This window comes from Aulonocara stuartgranti (assembly GCF_965226115.1).
Source record: "Aulonocara stuartgranti genome assembly, chromosome: 4".
In the NCBI taxonomy this organism is placed as follows: Eukaryota; Metazoa; Chordata; class Actinopteri; order Cichliformes; family Cichlidae; genus Aulonocara; species Aulonocara stuartgranti.
The window spans coordinates 19,027,646-19,050,083 of record NC_138942.1 but is presented as its reverse complement, the minus strand read 5'-3'; the positions used below and the strand labels follow the sequence as shown (position 1 = coordinate 19,050,083).

At 39.4% G+C, this 22,438-nt stretch overlaps 1 protein-coding gene across 3 annotated transcripts in view; it reads left to right on the top strand.

Moving 5' to 3' along the window:
- Window positions 1–22,438, top strand: part of elfn2b (extracellular leucine-rich repeat and fibronectin type III domain containing 2b) — an 84,253-nt gene that overhangs the window by 19,025 nt on the left and 42,790 nt on the right. Inside the window, exon 2 of one of the 3 annotated variants that reach the window (XM_082530676.1) lies at window positions 3,815–3,985. The exons of 1 other annotated variant lie outside the window; for it this stretch is intronic. The gene's annotated coding sequence lies outside the window, so the exon portion shown is untranslated. Of the gene's footprint in view, window positions 1–3,814; window positions 3,986–14,252; window positions 14,318–22,438 lie in introns of those variants that run through there. One more of the 3 variants, XM_082530678.1, reaches the window with a different exon arrangement.

Sequence of the window (22,438 nt, the reverse complement as noted above, 5' to 3'; positions counted from 1 at the left end):
CAGTAACCTGAAAGTCTCACTAGAGGGCGTTTCACTAGAAAAAGTTGTCGTTCATAAAACAGAAGTGGTTTAGTACATATGGATAATATTTGACATGAAAGCAGAAATCTGGCGTGCCACTTGGAAAATGTTGTAATCTGTGTTTTAGTATTGCAAACAGAACATGACATTTCCAGTGTGTTTTTTGGGCCTTATTTTTTTAGCACATCAAATAAATAACACTTTTCATAGAAATGCTACTTAGTGACAGACAAATCAGAATCTGATAACGTGGGTCTATATACTGTTGCAGCATCTCAAAACATAATCTGTGAAACAGAAGGAGATCACTTACTTTCATAATATTTGTCACTCTTTTTGTGCTTACTTTAGTTTAGATAAATGAAGATAATGAAAAAATGATGAAGGAATTGAATTGACTCCATACTCTGCACACAAACAGAGTAACTAACAATAAAATACAACTAAGTTTAAAGGTTTGCATCACTGAGCTGCTTAATTAACATAGCTTTTTCTTTCCAGTCCAGCTCATTATCTTCTGTAAAGTCTTTGACACACCATAGTTTAGGAATTCCTTGTTAATTAAATAATGATAATTTCTGTCCTCAATCATTCCTGACTTGCTCTTCAGAAATTTGCACCAGTTGTTAAAGTCAAAATGTTGTCCGTGTGTTTATGTGTTTGTTGCTCTGTGACTGCACTCATGCCCCTTGCAAGTATATCATGTGCAGAGTGAGAGCTAATAGGATGTGTTGTCCTCAGCATGCATGCATTTTCATGAGGCATGAGCTCCTGCCTTATCTCATGCCCATCCCTACTTACTGTGCCCAGTAATGTTCATGTCTAATCTGGTGATATTTCTCCATTCAAGTTGAAACGGAGAAACAGGATCAGTCGAGTATTATTGCTAAAAATGAGATGCCCTGCTCTGCTCACTGTGGGGCAGCTAGCACAGACTCTCCCTAACTGATTTAGACTGTCTGTGTGGATGTCTGTGCTTGTGTTTGTCAGGGAAAGGGTGACAGTGCCGAAGGGAGAGAGAGAGAGAGTGAAGGAGAGAGAGATAAAGAAAGGCACAGAAGCAAAGAGAGAGGCCTCGGAGAGAGGAAAAGAAGTATGTCAGTTTCTCTGACAGTTATTTGCACAAATTGTTCATAGATAGGTGTTGTGTATTGATGACTGGAGGTATGTTGTGACAGGTGTCCTGCACTGTGATTGAAACAGAAGATAGGTAGCATCTCATTATATATATATAGTAATACTTACAGATGGAGCCATCTGCCACCTTGTAGCCATCAGCTATTATTGCCATCATTATTGTCACTCCAGTTGTCTGCCCTGGTGATGCTAATTAGAGTAAACCACAGCAGCTGAAATAGTAAGCAAAGGTCAATAGGAGAGAAAGAGGGAGAGGAAGACAAATAGTGAAAGAATGAGAGTGCGATAGAGTAGTGACATTTTCCTTTTGACTTTTTCCATAGCCTCATGATGGAAGGGTTTGTGTGCTTGAGTGATCCCAGGAGCTACTATTTTGTTCATGACATTTTGCCCCTGGGAAGATCTCCCAAGGCAAACTTATCATGAGTGAAGAGCCAGACTAAGACGGCAAGACTAGGGGACTAAGTTACCAGGGTTAACAGGGCTCACACCCTTGACTCATACCTGGGGTAGGGGCTTGAGAGCAGGCACTTGACGCCTAGGACTTAGCCGTGCTCAGCAGTGCATAGTCTTCCAATGGGCCCACCATATGTCATAGGGGTTTGAGCAATGTGAAATGAGCAACTGTCTGGCGTTCCAATCCTTGGATGTAAAAACTGGCTCCTGCTATATGGAATGCCACCTCTCTGGCTAGATATAGTCTGGCTCACTTCAACACATGGCTTATGTTCTGGAACAAGTCTCCTAGAAAGAGGCTGGACTCTACTGCAATCTGGGATTGCCCCTAGCTCTGTTTCTGTATGTTGGGGATTTCCCTGGACGATCAGAATTTTAATTTTTTTTTCCCATGTGCCTTTGGATTTGGGAACTGGTCCTGTATGTTGTTTGAGTCTATGCAACGAAATGAGCACCACACAGCCACACCTTCTTGCCATTGTCCTGCCAGGGGACATCTATATGCACTTGGACAATAACAGTGAAACCTGAGGGTTGTGGAACACTGGACCAGTTCTTTATCATCTCAAGGATATTTGAGGGAGTTTGGGAGTTTGCCCAAGTACATGTACAAGGGTAGCAGGTACACATCTCTGCTATGTGTAGATGTGATTCTGTTGGCTTCATTTTTCCACCTAGTGTGAATCAACTGGGATGAGAATTATCCTCTCCAAGTCTGAGGAAATGGTTTTCAGCTGGAAAATGGGGGCCCTACTGCTGCAAATTTAGGAGTTTATGCAACTTGTTCACAAGTAAGGGCAGAGTGAGAAGTGAAATTGAGAGATATGTTGTGGTGAATAGAAAGTGCAGCATAAAAGTGAAGATGTTTGTTTACTGGTCAGTCTGCATTCCTACCCTCACCTTGGACACCCACCTCAGGTTTGGGTAGTGACTAAAAGAATAAGATCGTGGATGAACTTTCTATAAATGGTGATGTGCTTTCGGCATATCATGATGGGAGGAGGCCCGGGGCAAACCCAGGACACACTGTCTTGGGCTACGTCCACACGTACACGGGTATTTTTGAAAACGGAGATTTTCCGTTTTCGTTTTAAAAATTAATCCCATCCACACGTAAAGGCAGAAATGAAGGAAAACGCTGCTAGGAACTTGCCAAAGCAACAGGTGGCGATATATATTCCTAACTGTGCAGAAATGTTGGCCAATCAGAAGTCTAGAAGCCTCGGTGGGAAAAAGTAAACAAAGCTGGGGCATAGAAGCAGAACTGAGTGGTATGTGTGGAGGGACAGTAACTGTGTGTTTATATGTAAGCATTTAAACACTGCAGAGAGTAGAATTAACAGTAACAGTATTGTAGAAATTCATTTCACCGAAACAATAACGTGGCGCACAGTGTGACGTCAAAAAATGCGCACACCTTTGAGGCTGCGTTTTCTGCGTTTTTCTCGTCCACACCTAAATGCAAAGATGGAGTTTTCAAAAATATCCACCCTGGCCGGAGTTTTTAAAAATCTCCATTTTCAGTGACCAAAAACGCAGTTTACGTGTGGACGAAAGGTGCAAACGCATAGAAAAATCTGCGTTTTCAAAAATACCCGGGTACGTGTGGACGTAGCCTTGGTCTAGTGTGATCAGGTCGAGGGCGGTCTGCTGACATCACAAACCACACCCAGATACATGGTGGAAAATGGGTGGATGGATAGATGACCTTATTCTATCTGTCTCACTTGAGTTTCACATTAAGTCTAATCATCATAGTTGCCAACCCCTTTCTTTTAAAATGTATTTTAAAATCCATCAGTGCTGAGTGATCCAGTGTTTATGTATATTTTTCCAATCTTTCTTTTTAAGGATGGATATAGTTTACCAGAAGATATTTCTTTATAACGCCATTTCAATCTGTTTAATCCTGTGCAGTTTATTGCGATTCATATCAGCATTCATCTTTACTTAGCATAATGAATAAATTGTAATAAACATCATTAGTAAATTAATGAAGTAGTGACAGTGCACAATGAATTTAATGAAGTAACAGCAATGCACTCTGCTTTTAATTCACCTGTTAAGGAGCGTGATGTAAAAATGGCTATAAAAAGGTAACGAATTTTGCAATAAGAGGTTTTTTTTATTGTAAAATGCTGTTAGAGATGATAGTCGTGTTTAACCCCAGTTTTTTTATTTGTATTTCTTTTGAATGCAGCTCCAGGTCAAGAGTCTTCACTAGAAAAATCCTGGCAGAACTGCTGAGGATCCGCAGAACGAAGAGCAAAGCGCGTAAGAAGATCTTCATAAATGCAAATCAAGAAGAGGAGCTTTCCATCTTTGTGTTGAAATAAACACTTAAAGAGTGGACAACACATACTGGAAACAGGTAGGTGATAAAAATCTATCTTAAGCATAGTGTGTTCAGGCAGAGAAAGACATCATAAAGATGACGTTGCTTTTCATTTTTCAAACCATTTGTCACATGTATATGAAAATATGCCTACATAGTGAATTACATACATGCTGCAATCTTAAGAAATAAAACCAACCTGTCACAAGCTTCTGCCCAGTTGTGTGTTTCTGTGCGTGTGTGTGTGTTTGTGTGTGGCATACAACTTGGCATTAGGGCGAAAGCATTCTTTAGTGTCTTAACAAGCATATATTATGCCATCTTTTTCCACTTTTATTGCACTTATTTTACTGGCAACACTGTAATTAACGTTGGCAGTGTTTCACTTACCACAGTTATTATATTCTGCATGTGCATACGTGAGTGTACTGTGTGTATGTACATGTCAGGCACAGATAAAGTCAAAGAAGTAATTGTTGTAATTATTTCTTTTCCGATCACCCCTTCCCGACTGTGTTAATGTTAGTGAAATTCCTGAGACTCTTGAGACAGATGTAATGCAGAGTAACGGCGCTCAGTTCAACCACCTTTCTATTCACGAAGTGACATATCCGCGCCATTTTATGGTGCTCATATGTCATTAAGTTAATTACTATTGTCAGGAAGAGACTCGGCGCTTCTGACAACAGTGCCGCAAAAAGAAAAGAAAAGAAAAGACAAAAGAAAACAGCAGTTATACATCATTGTTAAAAGATTTGAGTTTTTGTTTTTGGAAGCAAACCAAAGAAAATCAAATCAAACAATGTTTTCACATGTGTAATTATGAGAGGCGACAATTTCTGCTCAAAGTGTGCGCGTAGATGTCGCGTACCTTCTTCTAAGCTTCAAGTAGTTAAAAAGTGAGCTGAGTGTATGCTCCTGGAAATCAGCCAGAAATGCAGTGTTTGTTCTTTCAACCATTTCTGGAACAGCTTCAGTGTATGGTCACACTTTCTGGGCTTTTTTTGCCAAAATGTTATTTCTCATGAGCAACGGGGGATTAGAGGAGGGATGTGTTTCCTTATAACAAGATATATGTAAATACAGGCCGTTCAGTTCTGTTTTATTTGTGACTGTCTGATGCTAACAGACTGCATCCCACAAAGCATCTGTAAAATAAAGAATTGAAACCTGAGCATTTCAACACAATTAATGTCCTTCAGTTTGACTTTAGTCTTCCTCATAATGACTGCCAGATGTTTAGGATTGATCTTTCTTTTTTCTTCCTTTCTTCGCTGCTTAAAATCCTTATAGCTTGGCAATGGCAGATGGATGAGCGTCTGAACCCCTTAGATCAGGTTTTAGTTTCGGCCATTACCAATGAATGCAGAGTAAAGTGCCTTGGATAGACCTACGACTAATCAGAGCTAAGTGATGGAATAATGTAGACTGACCATGGCGAGCAGAGATGTAGTTATTGGATGTTATCTTTCTCTTATTGCATAAACACTGATTGGCCATGCAGGAGCAAGGATGTGAGGAAATACACCTGAAACGTAGCTCTCTCTTTTAGAATTATGTGCTATGTGAAGTTTTGACTGTTGTTATTAGCTGCGATATGCTTACCTTATACAACAGTGATTTAAGACCTCAACTTTTATGTGAAACGAAAAGTGCTGTGTGATTTGTCCTGACTGTGATAGAGAAGGGGAGGTTTGTAGTTACAGTTGTGAACCTGCCAGTTCCCCTTAGAGCTACAGCCTCATCATATGTAGTGGGTTTAACATAAAAATGAGACTTTGGATCCATAAAACAACGGAAGATAAAATCAGATCATAACAATAATGTGTGTGTGGGCCACATACTGTAAGTATTAAATTATAAGACAGAGTAGGTTCTCTGTCTTTATTGGGTCTTTTTTTTACCAGCCCAACAGTGTTTGTCACCAGTTGCATAATCACTGCTAAAAATGAATGCCTTGAGGCTTTTGTTCTCCTTCTAACTTTCTTAGTATGACCTTTGTGTTTGTTTTTGGTTAGACCGTCATTTCTTGATGTTGAAGTATTTCCAAAAGGCTTTTTAAGGAGACAAAGGCCTGTTTAGTTTTTTTCCTAATTTTCTAATTATTTAAAATAAGCACCAGTTCCACAGTAAAAAGGCGTAGTGCAGCTGCGGATTTTAAGATAACGTTTCTTGAACGGGTTCAATGTATAAGTCCGACCTTCTTTAGCTTTCTGCTTGGGAATTCGTATTCGAGGGCACAAGATTGTTCTGAATTTTTGTTTTCACTTTTAGCAATAGAGACGTCCAGTGATATAAGTATAGTCTCATGGAAAGGGTTAGTAACTGGGGGAAATGTTGCATTCATTGTCCCCCATTAAGTGATTGCTTTAAATAACATGTTCTGACTGTATGGCTTACAAGCTCAAACAACATTGGACTTCTTTGGCATCCCTGTGCTCTGGCAGGAATTGCATAATCAAATTAATGTGACAATGCCCCAACCTGTTCTCCTCTCAGTGCGTCAAATGCTGCAATTCTGTTAGACAGGTGTCACATTGATACCCACAAGGTGTCCTTAGGCAGAAATAGCTTGCTGGTCACTATTGTTTAGGAATTAACACATTGTTAGTAGATACGCGCAGAACTTGCCATTACCGTTTGCACATTATTGTAATTGGGGCAACTTAGTAAATCTGGCTGTTAGCAGTATAATGATTTTGACTTTTTCATACCAATATTTGTTTTGGTTTCATTCATGAGTGAACATTCAGTTCACTCATTAAATATCTATTTGGCCCTAATTTTAATATCTTAGAGGCCCAGAAGTAGAGATTTGTTCAAGAGGTGGATGGTACTAATGTGTCCCAAAAGACGTTACCCCTTTTTTCTGAGTACCAGCATACTAGTGTCACCTACCCTGTAAGAATTATTAATGAAAAGCAATAGCTGCTAGAAAAACAGTGGTAGTTTATTCCTTTTTTGTGCAGTGGGATTTGCAAATGTTGACCCCTATTCCTCAAAGACAGACATGGTTTCAAGCAAAGATTGTGTGTCATCCACATAGATTCCAGCATACGCATGCTCTCAGCATGACTGCAGTGCCTTTATATGTGCCTTTATATGCGCTACCAGTCACTATGAGCTCAAGCCTCTCTGCTGGAGCTAGAAGTCCTGTCTCATCACAAGGAAACCCTTTATTCACAGCAGCAGGTACTTCTCGCTTAAATAAAAAATAATGATGTATGCAGGGACTGCAAAAAATCTGCAAATCAATCTAGAATCAGTCAAATAAAGTTGAAAATGTTTAATCTGAGAAAGACATCATTCCTAGTGTTACCTTAATGCAGATTTACCGATATGTTTTTAAAAATTGCAAAAGAGCTCATTGATTAAAACAAAAAGGAAAACCCAGAAACAACCCTTAAGATTTTAATGTAAAAAAAGAGGATATTTATCTTAAGAAAGCCACACCTAAAATTAATAAATAAATAAACATTTGTTTGTGTTCGATTTAAAAAAATCAACCATAGTGGGTGCAAAATATAACTGATAGCGCTGCCCAGGACACAGTGACAAGCATTGCTGCCTTACTTGTATATTTAACGACCTAATTGGCTTGCAGGATGAAATGTGCCCTTTTTGCATACAAATCTCTATTTAAAGGGGAAGTGCTAATCATAAATATCAAGGCCAAATTCAGTTCCTGACCTACTTGCCGTGAAACTGTGGAAGATTTATGCCTGCAAGTCAAAGATCTAAATCATTAACATTTCAGGTTTTTCCATATAGCGTCATACCATTTAATTGTCATATTTGCAGAAGTGAACATTTAATTCCTTTTGAAAACCTACAAAGGTGAGATACTCCAATAAATTATGCCTAAAATTGTTGCTTTTTACAGTTACAGAGGACTTTTGTCTTCTTTGGTTTTCCCACTGATTTGTTTGACGACCTGTATCCTCAGTGCTCATCTGAAATGCCACTCATGGTTATAATTCATAATGGGCACATTAATATTGTGGAGAAAGTGAACTGGCTTGATTTTTAAGGCAATTTTTAAAAGAGATGTGTTTATATGTGCTGACAAAATATAGAACACGTGTGTGTTTTGTGCTTTTGAAGCCTCAGGTTGATAGAAATTCATCTGAACTATGACTCCAAAAAAATAATTTGTTTATAGCTTCACCACTAAAAGTTCTTCTAAAAACACTATCAAACCCACCAAGGATTGACATAGACAAAGACCAGATTTGAAAGCCAGCTTGTGGGAGGGTTTTAAATGGGGAAATCTCTGGAAGAAACACAGGAATTATAGATGAAAACTATCACCAAACCAGCATCACAGACTGTTTGAAATTCATGCAAAATGCCTACAGAAGTTTCTAGTTTCTGCTAAACTAGGGAATACTCACTTTGAAGGGAACAGAAGAATATTATTTCTGTGTGTTCAGGTATATCATTTTTGTCTGTAGGCTGTATATCAAAGAGGATCAAATGTTTTGAGGTTCAAATACATTGTGCAACCAGTGATTTTCCTTTTTGTTTCCTTGCTTTTGATGACTAACTTATTTGGCCACATGGTAGCTGACTTTCTTACATTCCGAAGCCTTTCAACTTTGTGTTAATATTGAGAAACATCAAATTTCTGTAAAACAAAAAAAATGTGTCAAACTTGGGAACTTCATGATAAAGTCTTCTCGGTTGGAGGTGCTAGTGATTGAAGTTTTAAAGACATAGTCAAGGGTGAAGGGCTTTGCAGGATATTGCAGCTTCACATTATTATGACATTTGATTTCTCGCCGTAGTTTTAGCCCAAAATAATGAGTTCAGTCTGAAGTCTAATCTAATGATTACAAGGAACCTGCCACTTAGGAATACATCGGTGAAGTGATTCATATTCAAAAGATTTAACATTTGCGGCTTCTACTGTTCATCTTACAGCACAGTGCAAATTTTTGTGCTTGCAATGCAATAATTCTTTGCCAAGTAAGTTGACTATGAAAGCAATTAAAGTCCATGAAGTATTTTAACTTTAACTGATATTGTTGGTCTGTTTTCACTGTTTTTATTGTTTACTCCATGGGCAGTAAAACAGTAATACATGGGCAGTAATTGCCACTAATGAAGGTGTTGTTAAAGCCAAAGGGAGCAGATTCACAAGGGCACACTATACCATATTTTTCTAAGAGTTGCCCTGTATGAGCAAATTAGTTCTTATATAATGTGTTTGGGGCATTCACTTTATTTTTCTGCATGTTTACATAGTGTGAGAATATCCTAATAAACAGGGATTTGGCATGTTCACACCTGCAGACATATTTGTGAACAAATGTGTAAGCTCTGCATGCTTTTCACGGCTCTTATGATGGACTGTGGCCAAGAGCATTTGCATAAACTCTATTTGGAGGCAAATACAACATAATGACTCTTGTTCAAGTCCTCGTTTTCACTGAGAGAGGTGTGGCCCTCACCCGCTCTGTTGTACTCACACCTACACCTTTGCCACTTTGAGAAGGAGTAAATATGCAGCTCGCGAAGTCGGATGGACGGCAAATTTGAGCCTTTGTCTTTGGGGAAGGGATATTTTATCATACCGTTTTCACATGTGCGACAGCAATTGTCTGTTTAAATTCCGCTTTCATCCCATTTAACCATCAATCTAGCAAATCCTGCTTTAATTATGAGCCATGCCTTTTCCTCCCCCTAAACTCAATCAGAACAAATAAAAGAGCCTTTTCAGCTATAATGGGATTATCGATCGGGTGGCAGCCTGAGACTTTGTGTATGTTTGTGTCTGGCTATGTGCGCGTGAGAAAACTAAGCCATGTGTGAATGTGTTATTGTGTATCTGTGGGTGTAGAGCAGTTTGAAACAGATAAATTGAAAGACATTTGGGGTGTGTGTGTGTGTGTATGTGTGTCAGTGCTGTCTGGAGTCTTGTCCATGTATATGGGTGCTGTCAGTGAAGGGCTGAAGGAATGAAGCATTAAATTACCTCGCAGTTTGAGTCTCATCGAGTGTGTGACAGGTTTTACTGATGAGTTCTGAGCTTTTTCAACTTTTGCCCACCAACACTTTGCTATGCACACATGCAACACACCGAATGCGGTCAAGGGTGTTAAGTGATGCATTTGCTTATCTGCATACACTGACCTGCAAGGCTATGCTGCACAGTGTCGAGATGAAATATTATTTTACATTCATAATCTATGTTACTATTCATAATCCTTATTATTACTGTTGTATCATTTATGATTTATCATTATTGTCATTTCATTGACACATTTATTGAAACTGGTGAGGTTATATTAAAGTCTGTATTTCAGGTGTTAGTATAAGCACATAATCTTTCATTGCAGGTGCAACTGTAATCATGTTATACACATATTGCATAATTAAAGGGTTGAAGCTCGGTTAAGTTAATTAATGGTTTGAAGCTACGGGCAGCGCGATGTCTGGCCGATCAGTGGAGCAAAGTTCAAGCTGGAAGGATTGCTTATATATATACAATTTAACATATATTTTCTAAGATTGTTTAAGAAAGGAAATAAAGGCTGTGTGCCCTGTGCTGTGGAGTTTGCCTGGTAACAGATGATGTAGAGGGGGGTCATGCACTTAGATTAACGACACAGACACATAGCCTGTCTGGGTAAACTGATTGCAAGTGTTGTTTAAGTCTAGAAAAGTGTAATAACAGGATGCATCTGGGAGGCGGTGGAGGAACTGAAAGAGGAACTGTTCTGTTTTAGTGACGCGAGTTACTGGTCATCATAAGTATAAATATTACAACCACCTATTGTCAGGCGGGAGATGGAGCCTGATGTTTTGCAGACCCTATCTTCACCACATAAATGTGTTTTAATAAAATCATTTGTGTTGACCCACTATGGACTTTCAGTCGTATGTCTCTTCCTCAAAATTCGAACCGCGACAACAGTGAAATACTTTTGGCCTCTTTTTATTTTTTACATTTAGATGTGTATACTTCCATAGTGTAGTGAGAAATGCATTAGCTTGGTCTGTGAAAGGTTCTAGCTTGGTTTGCGTCTGGAAAGGCATCCTGTGTAAAGCTCTGCCAAGTCAAACATGCGACATAACCACTTGTGACAAGGGACCAGCTGAAAGTAACTCTTTATTTTTTTTCTGGTTCTGCCTGAGGTTTCTTCCTGTTAAAAGGGAGTTTTTCCTTCCCACTGTTGCCATGTGCTTGCTCAAATTGAATTGAATTGAACTGAGACAAAATTGACACAAATGGCCCCAAGAAGTCCTCATATACGAGTATTATATTTATCCAACACTTACCTCAACCTTGTTCTTATAAAGGCACAAGCAGTTTTTTTTAAAGACAGCTTGTGAAGCTAGAAAATGTTGCTAACATTTAGCTACGTTTGCCAAAAGTATTTACAGAAATGATGGATTAAATTAAAATCACTGCAGCTGAAAAGCTGCCTGCATATGCCTCAATAGTCTGTGCATCACCTTTTAACAGTGGAGTGGTGCACAGTTTGTGCATGCAATAACCAGAAGCATGTAATTGTTATTAGTAATTGCTATGCTGACTAATTCGGGTTAAGCAGGCATCAGTCTATGCAGTATAACAGTGGGCTATGTGAATTATACAACAGCGTAAATATTAATTATATCATTTCGTACTGAGAAATGTGAATGTTGTTTTTATTGACCGGCCTGGTTGTTTTTACTTGATATAACAACTAGCAGATGTGTAGCACCAGTGAGGAGATGCGCCTTTGCTTGTGTTGTGTGTTCGAAAAGCACATTGTAAACTGACAAGGAAGCATATTTAATATTTTTTGATTAGTAGCTTCTTCTTCTGTCCATCCATCTGCACATTCTCAATCCAGATTCTAATCCAGTACATGAGAATGGATAGAGCAAACATACGGCCCAATAAATATTATTACAGGACTCTCTTTTTAGTAAATATCACACTTCTTAACTGTTTATTGTGTGATGTAACGGTGCACAGACTTTTCGCTGTATTTACATGGAAATTGCATAGTGGTACGTGTGGAAAATGTGTTAATAAGGTGACGCAAGTGGAAAACATCTGCTGTCAGGAAATGTAATTATGTAAATGTTATTCTGCTGCCACCAAATTATGTTATAGTGTCTCTCCTTTCTGCACCTTTGGTTATTTGTATGATTAAAATACAGCTTAAATAGACTGTAATGTGAGAACTTTGATATATACTTAGAAAGCAGAACATAGTTTAGTTTCCAAGTTCCAAATTATTTGAAACACTGGCTGTGTTTAATATAACCTGCCAAATTTACATATAACATAAAACAAAGAAATGAAATAAGTTGGTAGGAGTTATAGTCCTTTCACTGTGTCCTGGCCTCTTCTACTCTTTTCTTGCGTAGTAGTGTAGTAGACAGTATACTCTCAGTGTACTGCATCTACCATTCAATAATACTGCTCTCTTTAGGTTGCATCATTGGTGCAGCTTCCTGTATATTTTTAATATATACAGTGGGGCAAAAAAGTATTTAGTCAGCCACCGATTGTGCAAGTTCCCCCACCTAAAATGATGACAGAGGTCAGTAATTTGCACCAGAGGTACACTTCAACTGTGAGAGACAGAATGTGAAAAAAAAAATCCATGAATTCACATGGTAGGATTTGTAAAGAATTTATCTGTAAATCAGGGTGGAAAATAAGTATTTGGTCAATAACAAAAATACAACTCAATACTTTGTAACATAACCTTTGTTGGCAATAACAGAGGTCAAACGTTTACTATAGGTCTTTACCAGGTTTGCACACACAGTAGCTGGTATTTTGGCCCATTCCTCCATGCAGATCTTCTCGAGAGCAGTGATGTTTTGGGGCTGTCGCCGAGCAACACGGACTTTCAACTCCCGCCACAGATTTTCTATGGGGTTGAGGTCTGGAGACTGGCTAGGCCACTCCAGGACTTTCAAATGCTTCTTACGGAGCCACTCCTTTGTTGCCCGGGCGGTGTGTTTTGGATCATTGTCATGTTGGAAGACCCAGCCTCGTTTCATCTTCAAAGTTCTCACTGATGGAAGGAGGTTTTGGCTCAAAATCTCACGATACATGGCCCCATTCATTCTGTCCTTAACACGGATCAGTCGTCCTGTCCCCTTGGCAGAAAAACAGCCCCATAGCATGATGTTTCCACCCCCATGCTTCACAGTAGGTATGGTGTTCTTGGGATGCAACTCAGTATTCTTCTTCCTCCAAACACGACGAGTTGAGTTTATACCAAAAAGTTCTACTTTGGTTTCATCTGACCACATGACATTCTCCAATCCTCTGCTGTATCATCCATGTGCTCTCTGGCAAACTTCAGACGGGCCTGGACATGCACTGGCTTCAGCAGCGGAACACGTCTGGCACTGCGGGATTTGATTCCCTGCCGTTGTAGTGTGTTACTGATGGTGACCTTTGTTACTTTGGTCCCAGCTCTCTGCAGGTCATTCACCAGGTCCCCCCGTGTGGTTCTGGGATCTTTGCTCACAGTTCTCATGTTCATTTTGACCCCACGGGATGAGATCTTGCGTGGAGCCCCAGATCGAGGGAGATTATCAGTGGTCTTGTATGTCTTCTATTTTCTGATGATTGCTCCCACAGTTGATTTTTTCACACCAAGCTGCTTGCCTATTGTAGATTCACTCTTCCCAGTCTGGTGCAGGTCTACAATACTTTTCCTGGTGTCCTTCGAAAGCTCTTTGGTCTTGGCCATGGCGGAGTTTGGAGTCTGACTGTTTGAGGCTGTGGACAGGTGTCTTTTATACAGATGATGAGTTCAAACAGGTGCCATTCATACAGGTAACGAGTGGGGGACAGAAAAGCTTCTTACAGGAGACGTTACAGGTCTGTGAGAGCCAGAGATTTTCCATGTTTGAGGTGACCAAATACTTATTTTCCACCCTGATTTACGAATAAATTCTTTACAAATCCTACCATGTGAATTCATGGATTTTTTTTTCACATTCTGTCTCTCACAGTTGAAGTGTACCTCTGGTGCAAATTACTGACCTCTGTCATCATTTTAAGTGGGGGAACTTGCACAATCGGTGGCTGACTAAATACTTTTTTGCCCCACTGTATGGCACGCAGAAAAAAGGCTAAATGATGATCAGCATTGCTCATGAGCTGTTTGCCTTGCTTTGCCTGTGCATGCATAGATATTTCTGTGTTGTTTCATTCCCTCATGTAACTCATTTATGCCTGCATCAGTGCACTCAAAAACAGAACAGGCAGTTAACACAGGTGTGTTGCACACATGTGCCTAGCAACACAGAATCTAGTCCACAACAAATTAAAGAGAGGGATCAAACCTGATAAAGTGAAAAAAGGAAAGAAAATTCACATATCAAGTCATGACTCGTCCCGATGTAAGTTCTTCTCTCACTCGTCCTATCTCTCTCTTGCAAAGGAAAAACTTTTTAACAGTACCTCATATTTTTATAGCTGCCAACATCCTTCATTCTTTCTCTCAGCTCAGCTCTTTGAAGTGTTAATCTGGGTGCCAGGTCTGCTGGCTAATGAAGCTGAAGCCTTGAAGTAATTATCAGTACCTTGTGCTTGTAAGAGTGCCAGTGACAGAAAAAGAACTGAGTAGAAATTGCAATTATTGCTGTAAATGCAATTTTAGTTTTGAACATTTTTTGCATCTGTGCGGGAGACAGTCGATTGTGAAGAAATGTTTTATTTTTGTCATCTATCTATCTATCTGTCTATCTGTCTATCTGTCTGTCTGTCTAGTATAAACTGACATTCAATAAGTTGTGAGAGTTTTATACAGTGATAGTCTTTTTACATGTATTTATTTATACACTATTTTCTTTTTACTTGCAATAACTGTTAAATCAGTGAAGTGTTTCTAGTAATCATTTTCAGTAGGAATGCACCAATAGATCAGCACATTTCTTTTTGAGCCATACGTTTCCTATGGAAATTGAGTTGTGTTTTATAAACTAATGTAATACACCTTTGCAATGACTTTTGCTGGTTCATTGTCTTGCTCTTTTGGTAATAATTCCTTGTTATCATCAGTTTATAGATACATGTAGGTGCTTAGACTGACAAAATAAATATACTTTGACTTTTTAATTAGCTGCCGACATGAGTGACCTTCTGAGAATCTTTACTAATTGGTTCCTAAAACTCCTGCAAATGTTCATACTGACTGTCTTCAGCTTTTGTGTCGATAGATGTGTTGTCTGAACCTAGCACTAGCTCTAGCGCTAGCAATAGCCATGCCAACAATCTGTAGTGTTACAGCGCATCCATCACTGAAAACACAGGCACGTGCACGCGTAAAACTGTACTTTGTGTTCTCTGACAACATATGAGGTAAACTCTGCCATTGCAAAAATGGCCCATGTATCAGTTGCATATGCTCACATATTTCTTGAGGCATCCTCTCCATTAGAAGAAGAGAAGACATGAGACATTTTGATGGATGGGCCAATCTTTAAATGAAGCCGATCTAATAGGAGACATACAGATTATGGGAGAAGACAAACCTTAAATAGACATTATGGCTTATAGTATATTTTTTTCTGTTGCATCGAAATGGAGAACGTTTAAATTTGAGAAAGCAAGGGCAAGGCTTTGAGTATTTATCTAGAAGGAGAGAATGAGTTTACATGAGCCTTATTTCATTTATGCTAATCTATGCTGACATTCACATTATGGTGGTGCACTCCACCAGACGAGGAGAAATGTTCCTAATCTCTGCAGGATACGAGAAAAATGGCTTTTGGTTGTATACTATTGTATATTATTGTGTAATCTTTTTTTTCTTTTTTTTTTGCATGCACAATTTAATGGATGCTCTTCTAAGAACTCCTAGTAATTATGCAACCCCTGCAGTAACCTCTGCAGGGGGTTGCTGTTTCTCATAACCAAGCAAGATTAATTTAGTGTCTAACAGTTGAGCACAGACACCAAACAGATGATTATTAATATTTACAAAATAGGTGGAAGAGGGAAAAGAGAATTCAGAATGGATGGATGGATGGATGTATAAAGTATTGTTCTATAAAATAATGCCTGCAAAATAACAAACATAGTTTAGGCTTATGATTTCCCAGAGGTATGACCACCAAACCTAGAGAGTGGGAAGACACAGTAGGAGAAAATGTAGAAGAGACATCCTCCATATGCAGTGAGCCATACATGTTGCATAAGCTGACCTATCTTGAAGCAACTATAATCAGATCAGTATGCTTGAAAAAACTTGATCCAGTAGCAACAACAGCCGTTCAGCAAAAAGGGTATGATAAATGACAATGAGAGTTTGAGGCAGAGGAAGAAAGAGAAATATCATCAAAGAAAATATCATTCACATCATTCAGAGAACCATCCCATGGAGATTTCATGCATCCGTAACCAGCTTGGGGTTTTCTTTGGCTACATTTTTTTTCATGGGCAGATACAGCTTAAAAAAGTACTGTATTTGTGTGTCTGTGTGTGTGAGTGTGTTTTTACTGTGTACCATGTATGTTTTATGAGTGCTTTGATATTGTAAGGTCTTTGCGATCTTTAATGTTCAGTCCTGTCAGCGTAAGAGGGACGTGGTGGGATGGATGTAGGTGTGCCCTTGGAGATAAGTGAATCACCATATACACTATGTCCACTATGACTCCTCGTTCATACAGAACACTGATAAAAAGGTTTTCACGAGCAGTTGCGGGATGGTTCAGACCAGCTTTTACAAGGTTCTTGAACCCAGCGCTGTCCACAGATTTCCCTTTTTTTACGTCATTGGTTTTTGAGAGCAAGCAGTTTGCTCTGAAAGATTTCTTGGACTTTAAGACCTCATCTTGACCTCCGGTTATACTGGTAACTGCAATTTCTTACTTATACTACTAAATGGGACCACCTGGAAGCCCTGTGCTATCTTCTTCTAATAGCCTTCGCCTCCTTCTCAGGATTATTCTGTTTTTTCTAGGTGGCTGATTAGAGGAGCCCCTGGATACTGATTGCATGGATAAGTAATAGCAGTTGTAGTAGCTTTGAAATTTGCATAATGATGACTGTGAACAAGCCATAGTTCTTGTAAGCTAATTGAGCTTGTTCTGTTGCCTCTCTACAACCTTTATTTCTATCTTAAAATAAGAATGTGTTTTAAAGTGAGTACTGGGTACTGCATCAGCCCTCACTGAACAGACAGATATACAAGTCATCTCGGCTTTTATGATGAGGTTTAAAACTTTGCTTTGTGATAAAGCTAGTAATGAGTTAGCCATTAGTTACCATGCTCTAGTCTCAGGCTGACCTGGAACATTATGTTATGAAGTTATCACTTCTCATCCAGTCCTGTAGTTTTCTGTAGGGTTTTATTCTGTTTGCTGTTCTTGGTGCTTTTATGTCCCTTTTTTTATTCCCTGCAAGAGATCTCTTCTTATTAAACAGGGGTTCTTCCTCCCCACTGTTGCCAAGTGGATTGTCTGATTGCTGAGAGAGTCTCTCCTATATGATAGGGTCTTGTGATGACTGTTGCTGTGAATGACATGCATATGAAGCTTAAATGATGTATTGCTACACATTCTATTTTTATCTGGCCCGGTAGATTCTGGGATTTTCCTCTATTGTTTTGATCCAGTTATTTTTTAAGAAATAAACACCAACCAAGTCTCCTGCTTGCACTAAGAGAACTGTATGAGCTTGTTAACATACTCTGGATGAAAATTTTATAACAAATAATTCATGAAGGAGTGGTGCACTAATGTGCTCAGTACTGCCCAAAAAGTAGCAACTTCCAGGAATAACTGAACTAAGACACAGCATAGTGAGTCGGAGTTTATCTCCTAAGCAATGGTGTGTTTTATTCAGCCTTTTTTTTCTGTGCCGTTTCTCATGTCACTCTGTGCTGCAGCCTTCTCCTCCAGTAAGCAAATGTGTCACTAAAAAAATTTGGGTATACCGTCATTTTTAGTCACAGGAAGTTTTTACTGGGTCATCATTTGTGTGTGGCGAAGTCTCAATTAAGATGCACGCACACATACACCTATCGCTGCGCACACATACAGTGCTAAGAAGATGAAACTAGAGCAGCAAATGAGGAACAGTATGTCGTCTGAGACTTAGCCCCGCGTTATTTTAAACCTGGGAAGCATGTCAGGGTTATACTATCTAGGTAGCCCAGAATAGGAGTGATCTGTTAGCCACCTAGCAGATACTGAATGAGTTGGTAAATAGCTGTAAAGGTTGTTTCAAAGACAATCCAACTCACACATAGGCTCACTGTCACTTAAGGCCCAATATATATATAATAAATATAGTACCAACTGAGGATTGTTTAAATGCCACAGCCTGCTTAAGTTGCCGACCATGTCCTTCCCTTTATGATCACAGTGTATCCTCTTCCGATGGGTGCTTCCAGCAGGTGAATGTGCAGTAGTGGCATGTATGCAGCAAGCAGGTGAATTCTGCACATTTAGTGAATTAAATAAGAATAGACAATGGGACATGTCCTTCAGTATCTGCGCTGCTCTAGTCCAGCATCTCCTGGTGTAAGTGTCCTGAAGCGGGGGGAGAGCAATCCTGCAGCAGCGTTCTGTTGTACGGATCACTCTCTGAAGAGCTTTTTAGTCTTTAACACAGCTGTTCTGAAACCAGGATGTGATGTTCTGTGTGAGGATGCTCTCCACAGCGCCTGTATAGAAAATCCTGAGGATCTCTGGAGAGACCCTGAACTTCCTCAGTTGTCGTAGGTGGTACAGGCGCTGCCTAGCCTTTTTGGTCTGGACCTGAATGTGGGCAGACCATGTCAGGTCTGAGGAGATGTGGACACCGAGATACTTGAAGGACTACATCCTCTCCACTGGAGCTCCATTGATGATAATGGGCTTGTAGTCTCTGTGCTGACTCCTTCTGAAGTCCACCACCAGCTCCTTGGTCTTGCCAACGTTCAACTGGAGATGGTTGTCCTGGCACAATGATGCCAGATTCTTCACTTCATCCATGTAGGCCGTCTCATCGTTGTTGGAGATGGCACCCAACACCACTGTGTCGTCAGCAAACTTCACAATGGTGTTGGAGCCGATCTGTCCACCCACGGTTTCTGGTTTGGGAATGTGGTGACTCACGCAGTGGGGATAATCTCCTCCACTAGCATATTGACGAAGCATATTGCTACTTCTGTAAACTCGTTGATGTCAACTGCGCATGCTCTGAACATGTCCCAGTCGACGTCGTTGAGTGCGTCCTGAACCGTAGCTTCTGATTGGGCAGACCAATGTTTCACCTCCCTTGTGGTTACTTCTTCCCTCCATATGTTTTGTTTATACTGGGGAATGAGGAAGATGGCGTTGTGGTCAGACTTCCCAAAAGCCGGGTGTGAGACAGCTTTGTAGCCCTGCTTGTATGGCATGTAGCAGTGGTCCAAAATTTGATCCCCCCTCATCGGACACAAGACATGCTGGTAGAAGTTGAGGTTGTCTGAGGTTTGCTTTATTAAAGTCTCCTGCTACAATGGCAAACAATTCCAAGGAATGGAAACAGTGGGAACTGGTTCTCAACAAGAACCGGTTTTCGATACCCATCCCTACTGATTGACACACCTGAATGTTGCTCTGAATGTTCATTTTCCTCCTTGGGAATGTTTATTTTGGAGTCATTATTCAGTTTGTCATATTCATGGCAGATTTACACCACCTCTTCTCTGAAACCATACTGACTGACTTTTAGTGTTTTCACTGCTATGCATGGCAATGAATGGGAGTTGGTTGTGATTTGTAACAGAAATTACAGCCCTTCCAAGTGGCAATCAAGCCAGTAAGTTCTCCACCTTCAGGATAATTATACCTTCATGCTATATTAGGCCTCATTTACCCGCTATGCCATAACTTACATGACTTCTAGTTTAGGGAACGCTGAGAAAAACCTATAGGCACACATATATCTGAAATATGAAATTATTCACCAAGATGAATGTGTCCAAATGAGCTTCTTATCATTACTGTGCACTTTTGCTAAAGTTGTGATATTCACTTCTATTTATGTGTATGAAAGTGAGACATGTTTGGCTTACAGAAAAGTGAGAATGCAGTGTAGCAGCCAGCAGTCTATGAAACCATTGTTCTAACAACCAAAGCCATTGTTCTTCCAACCAGCTTCTGTTTCTGTATGATCACACACCATATGTTGAAGATATGCCCACGTACACATATAAAGAAATAATGATGCCCACGACAGAACGAGGACAAAAAACAAGCTATAAATATATATAGATGTGTGTTTACTTGCATCCGTTACTGTGTAAATCAGTCCACCATCAGCCATTGCTGGACATGATTACCACTCAGAGATAGGTAGAGCCACTTGGGCTTTTTAAAAATCTGATCTCCTGCTGGGGCTTACTGGAGGGTGACAGCTAGAAAAGAGAAAGAAAGAAGAAAAAGCCAGCATAATTATTGGAATATAGTCTTACCCTCACCGAGCTGTCAAAAAGGTGAGAGAGAGGTTGGCAGAGACAGGGGAAAGCACGAAAACCCATAATGATGGCTTCGAACATTTCTAAAGCAGCCTAGGGACAATAGAAGTTATAATGAGGCTTGTTTTTGTTATCTGTCTTAGAGTGTCATCTAAAAAAAAAACGAACCCCAAAACAGCTGTTTACTTTCCTCACCATTCTTCTGTATCATCTTGCTCTCCCTGTCAGTCCTGTTGCCTCTGTGTTTCTCCCTCTCTTTATCACTTTCTCACATTCTTTCTATCTTCTGGCAGTTGTCCCCCCTTTGTATCACAAGCTATTTCGCCCTATTTGCTTTCGATTCCTTTTTCCTTCTTCTTGTTGTTTTTTTCCCTTCATCCAACACTTCGTTCAGAGCTTCAATTCTGCCTCCTCCCCCACCTACGGTATACTTTTGACCTCATCACCTTACTGATACACGGCAGGTTTTCAACTGCCTTCCATCCACTTTAAATGAGTGGGTGTACACAACTTGGATACGGTACAGTTACATCTCTTCTCGTGCTTTCTTTCACCCTCCTCCTTTTTTCTGAGACTGATAAGTCTTCTGAAAGATAAAAGACAATTGGAAAGAAATATAAACCCTTTAAATCTTTTCAGTGGCAGTTTTGGAAAGTTAAATTTAAGGCAACGTTGCTATATAATAATATTTTTATTACAATTATTATCTGTTTGCTGCCTTAATGGGCTTTAGTTATATGCTGTATTATATTATACATTTATTATGCATATAATATAAATGTTTTATATATATTTCTTAATTTCTGCTGGATCCCAGCCAACACATCGGCCTCACCGATGTTAAATATTTTCTAATATATCTATATAAGCATTTATAACAGCCAGTAAATGAAAAAAAATTTAACTAAAGGACAAACAGGAAAAAAGTTAATCATTATGTCTATCAGTGTTGCATACTTTGTTCACCAGAAGGCAACTTTTCTGTTGAAAGACATGTGGGGAGCGACACAAACACAACAACCACCTGACTCAGGCAGGGTGTAAATGAGTAATCCAAGACCTGCTGTGGAAAAAAAGATTATTTTTAAACTGCTTTGTCATGTTATCTTAGTAAGGACTCATAAATAATGACGCATAACAAATAAAAATAAAGCTTTTATTTTTTCAGTCTCTCCCTCTGGCTTCCCCTGCCTTTCTTCTTAGCGTTTTTTTTACAGAGAGATCCATAAGTGTCCCTATTTGCCAAGTAGGGCTATTCACAGCAAGCTAAAAACAAGAGCCACAGCCAGTGCTCCCAATGGGCAGTCCAAGCCTGTATGTATCATAAAAACGTACCTTTTAAAATATTTAACAGCTTATAAGCTCCAAATGTGTGGTATTAGATAATTAGATGTATGTTGTTGCTATAGCGTTTTTTTTTTCTTGTGATTAAAAGATTCTACAAACACCCTTTTAGTAAAGATTGAAGACAGATATTGTGAGAAGAAATCGCAAGTAACAGGCAAATTGTAAGTATGGTGGGAATGGAAGAGAAATTCAGTAGCAAGTGAATGCAAAATAGTGCAAAGCCGTGTGACAGCTAGAAGGGAGGAGTGAGTAAAAACATGATGGAGTGAGAGATAGAAATCAAGAATCAAAAGAATCTGTACCACTTAACTCAGAACTTGATACTTGCAAGCTGGGTGCATGCAAAGCAGATATTGTACGTTTTCTTATAATTGGTTGACCAAAATTAGGTTCGCCTTATTTTACAGATGTTACAGAAATTCAAATGTAAAGAAATAAACTGGAATATGTGAGGAAAAGCAGCACGGGAGTGTGGTGATTGTCGCTTTGCAGCAGAAACATTCTTGGTTCAAATCCAGGCTGAGATAGGGCTGCTCGATTATGGCAAAAATGATAATCACGATTATTTTCACTGAAATTGAGATCACGATTATTTGACGATATTTATTTAACCCTTTAAGACCTACTATAGAACCAAGTCCACCAGAGCTTATATTATTTTTTTTACATGCTGTAGTGCCATTTGTGGGAGCATTTCAAGTTGCTATACATCAATACAACTGTT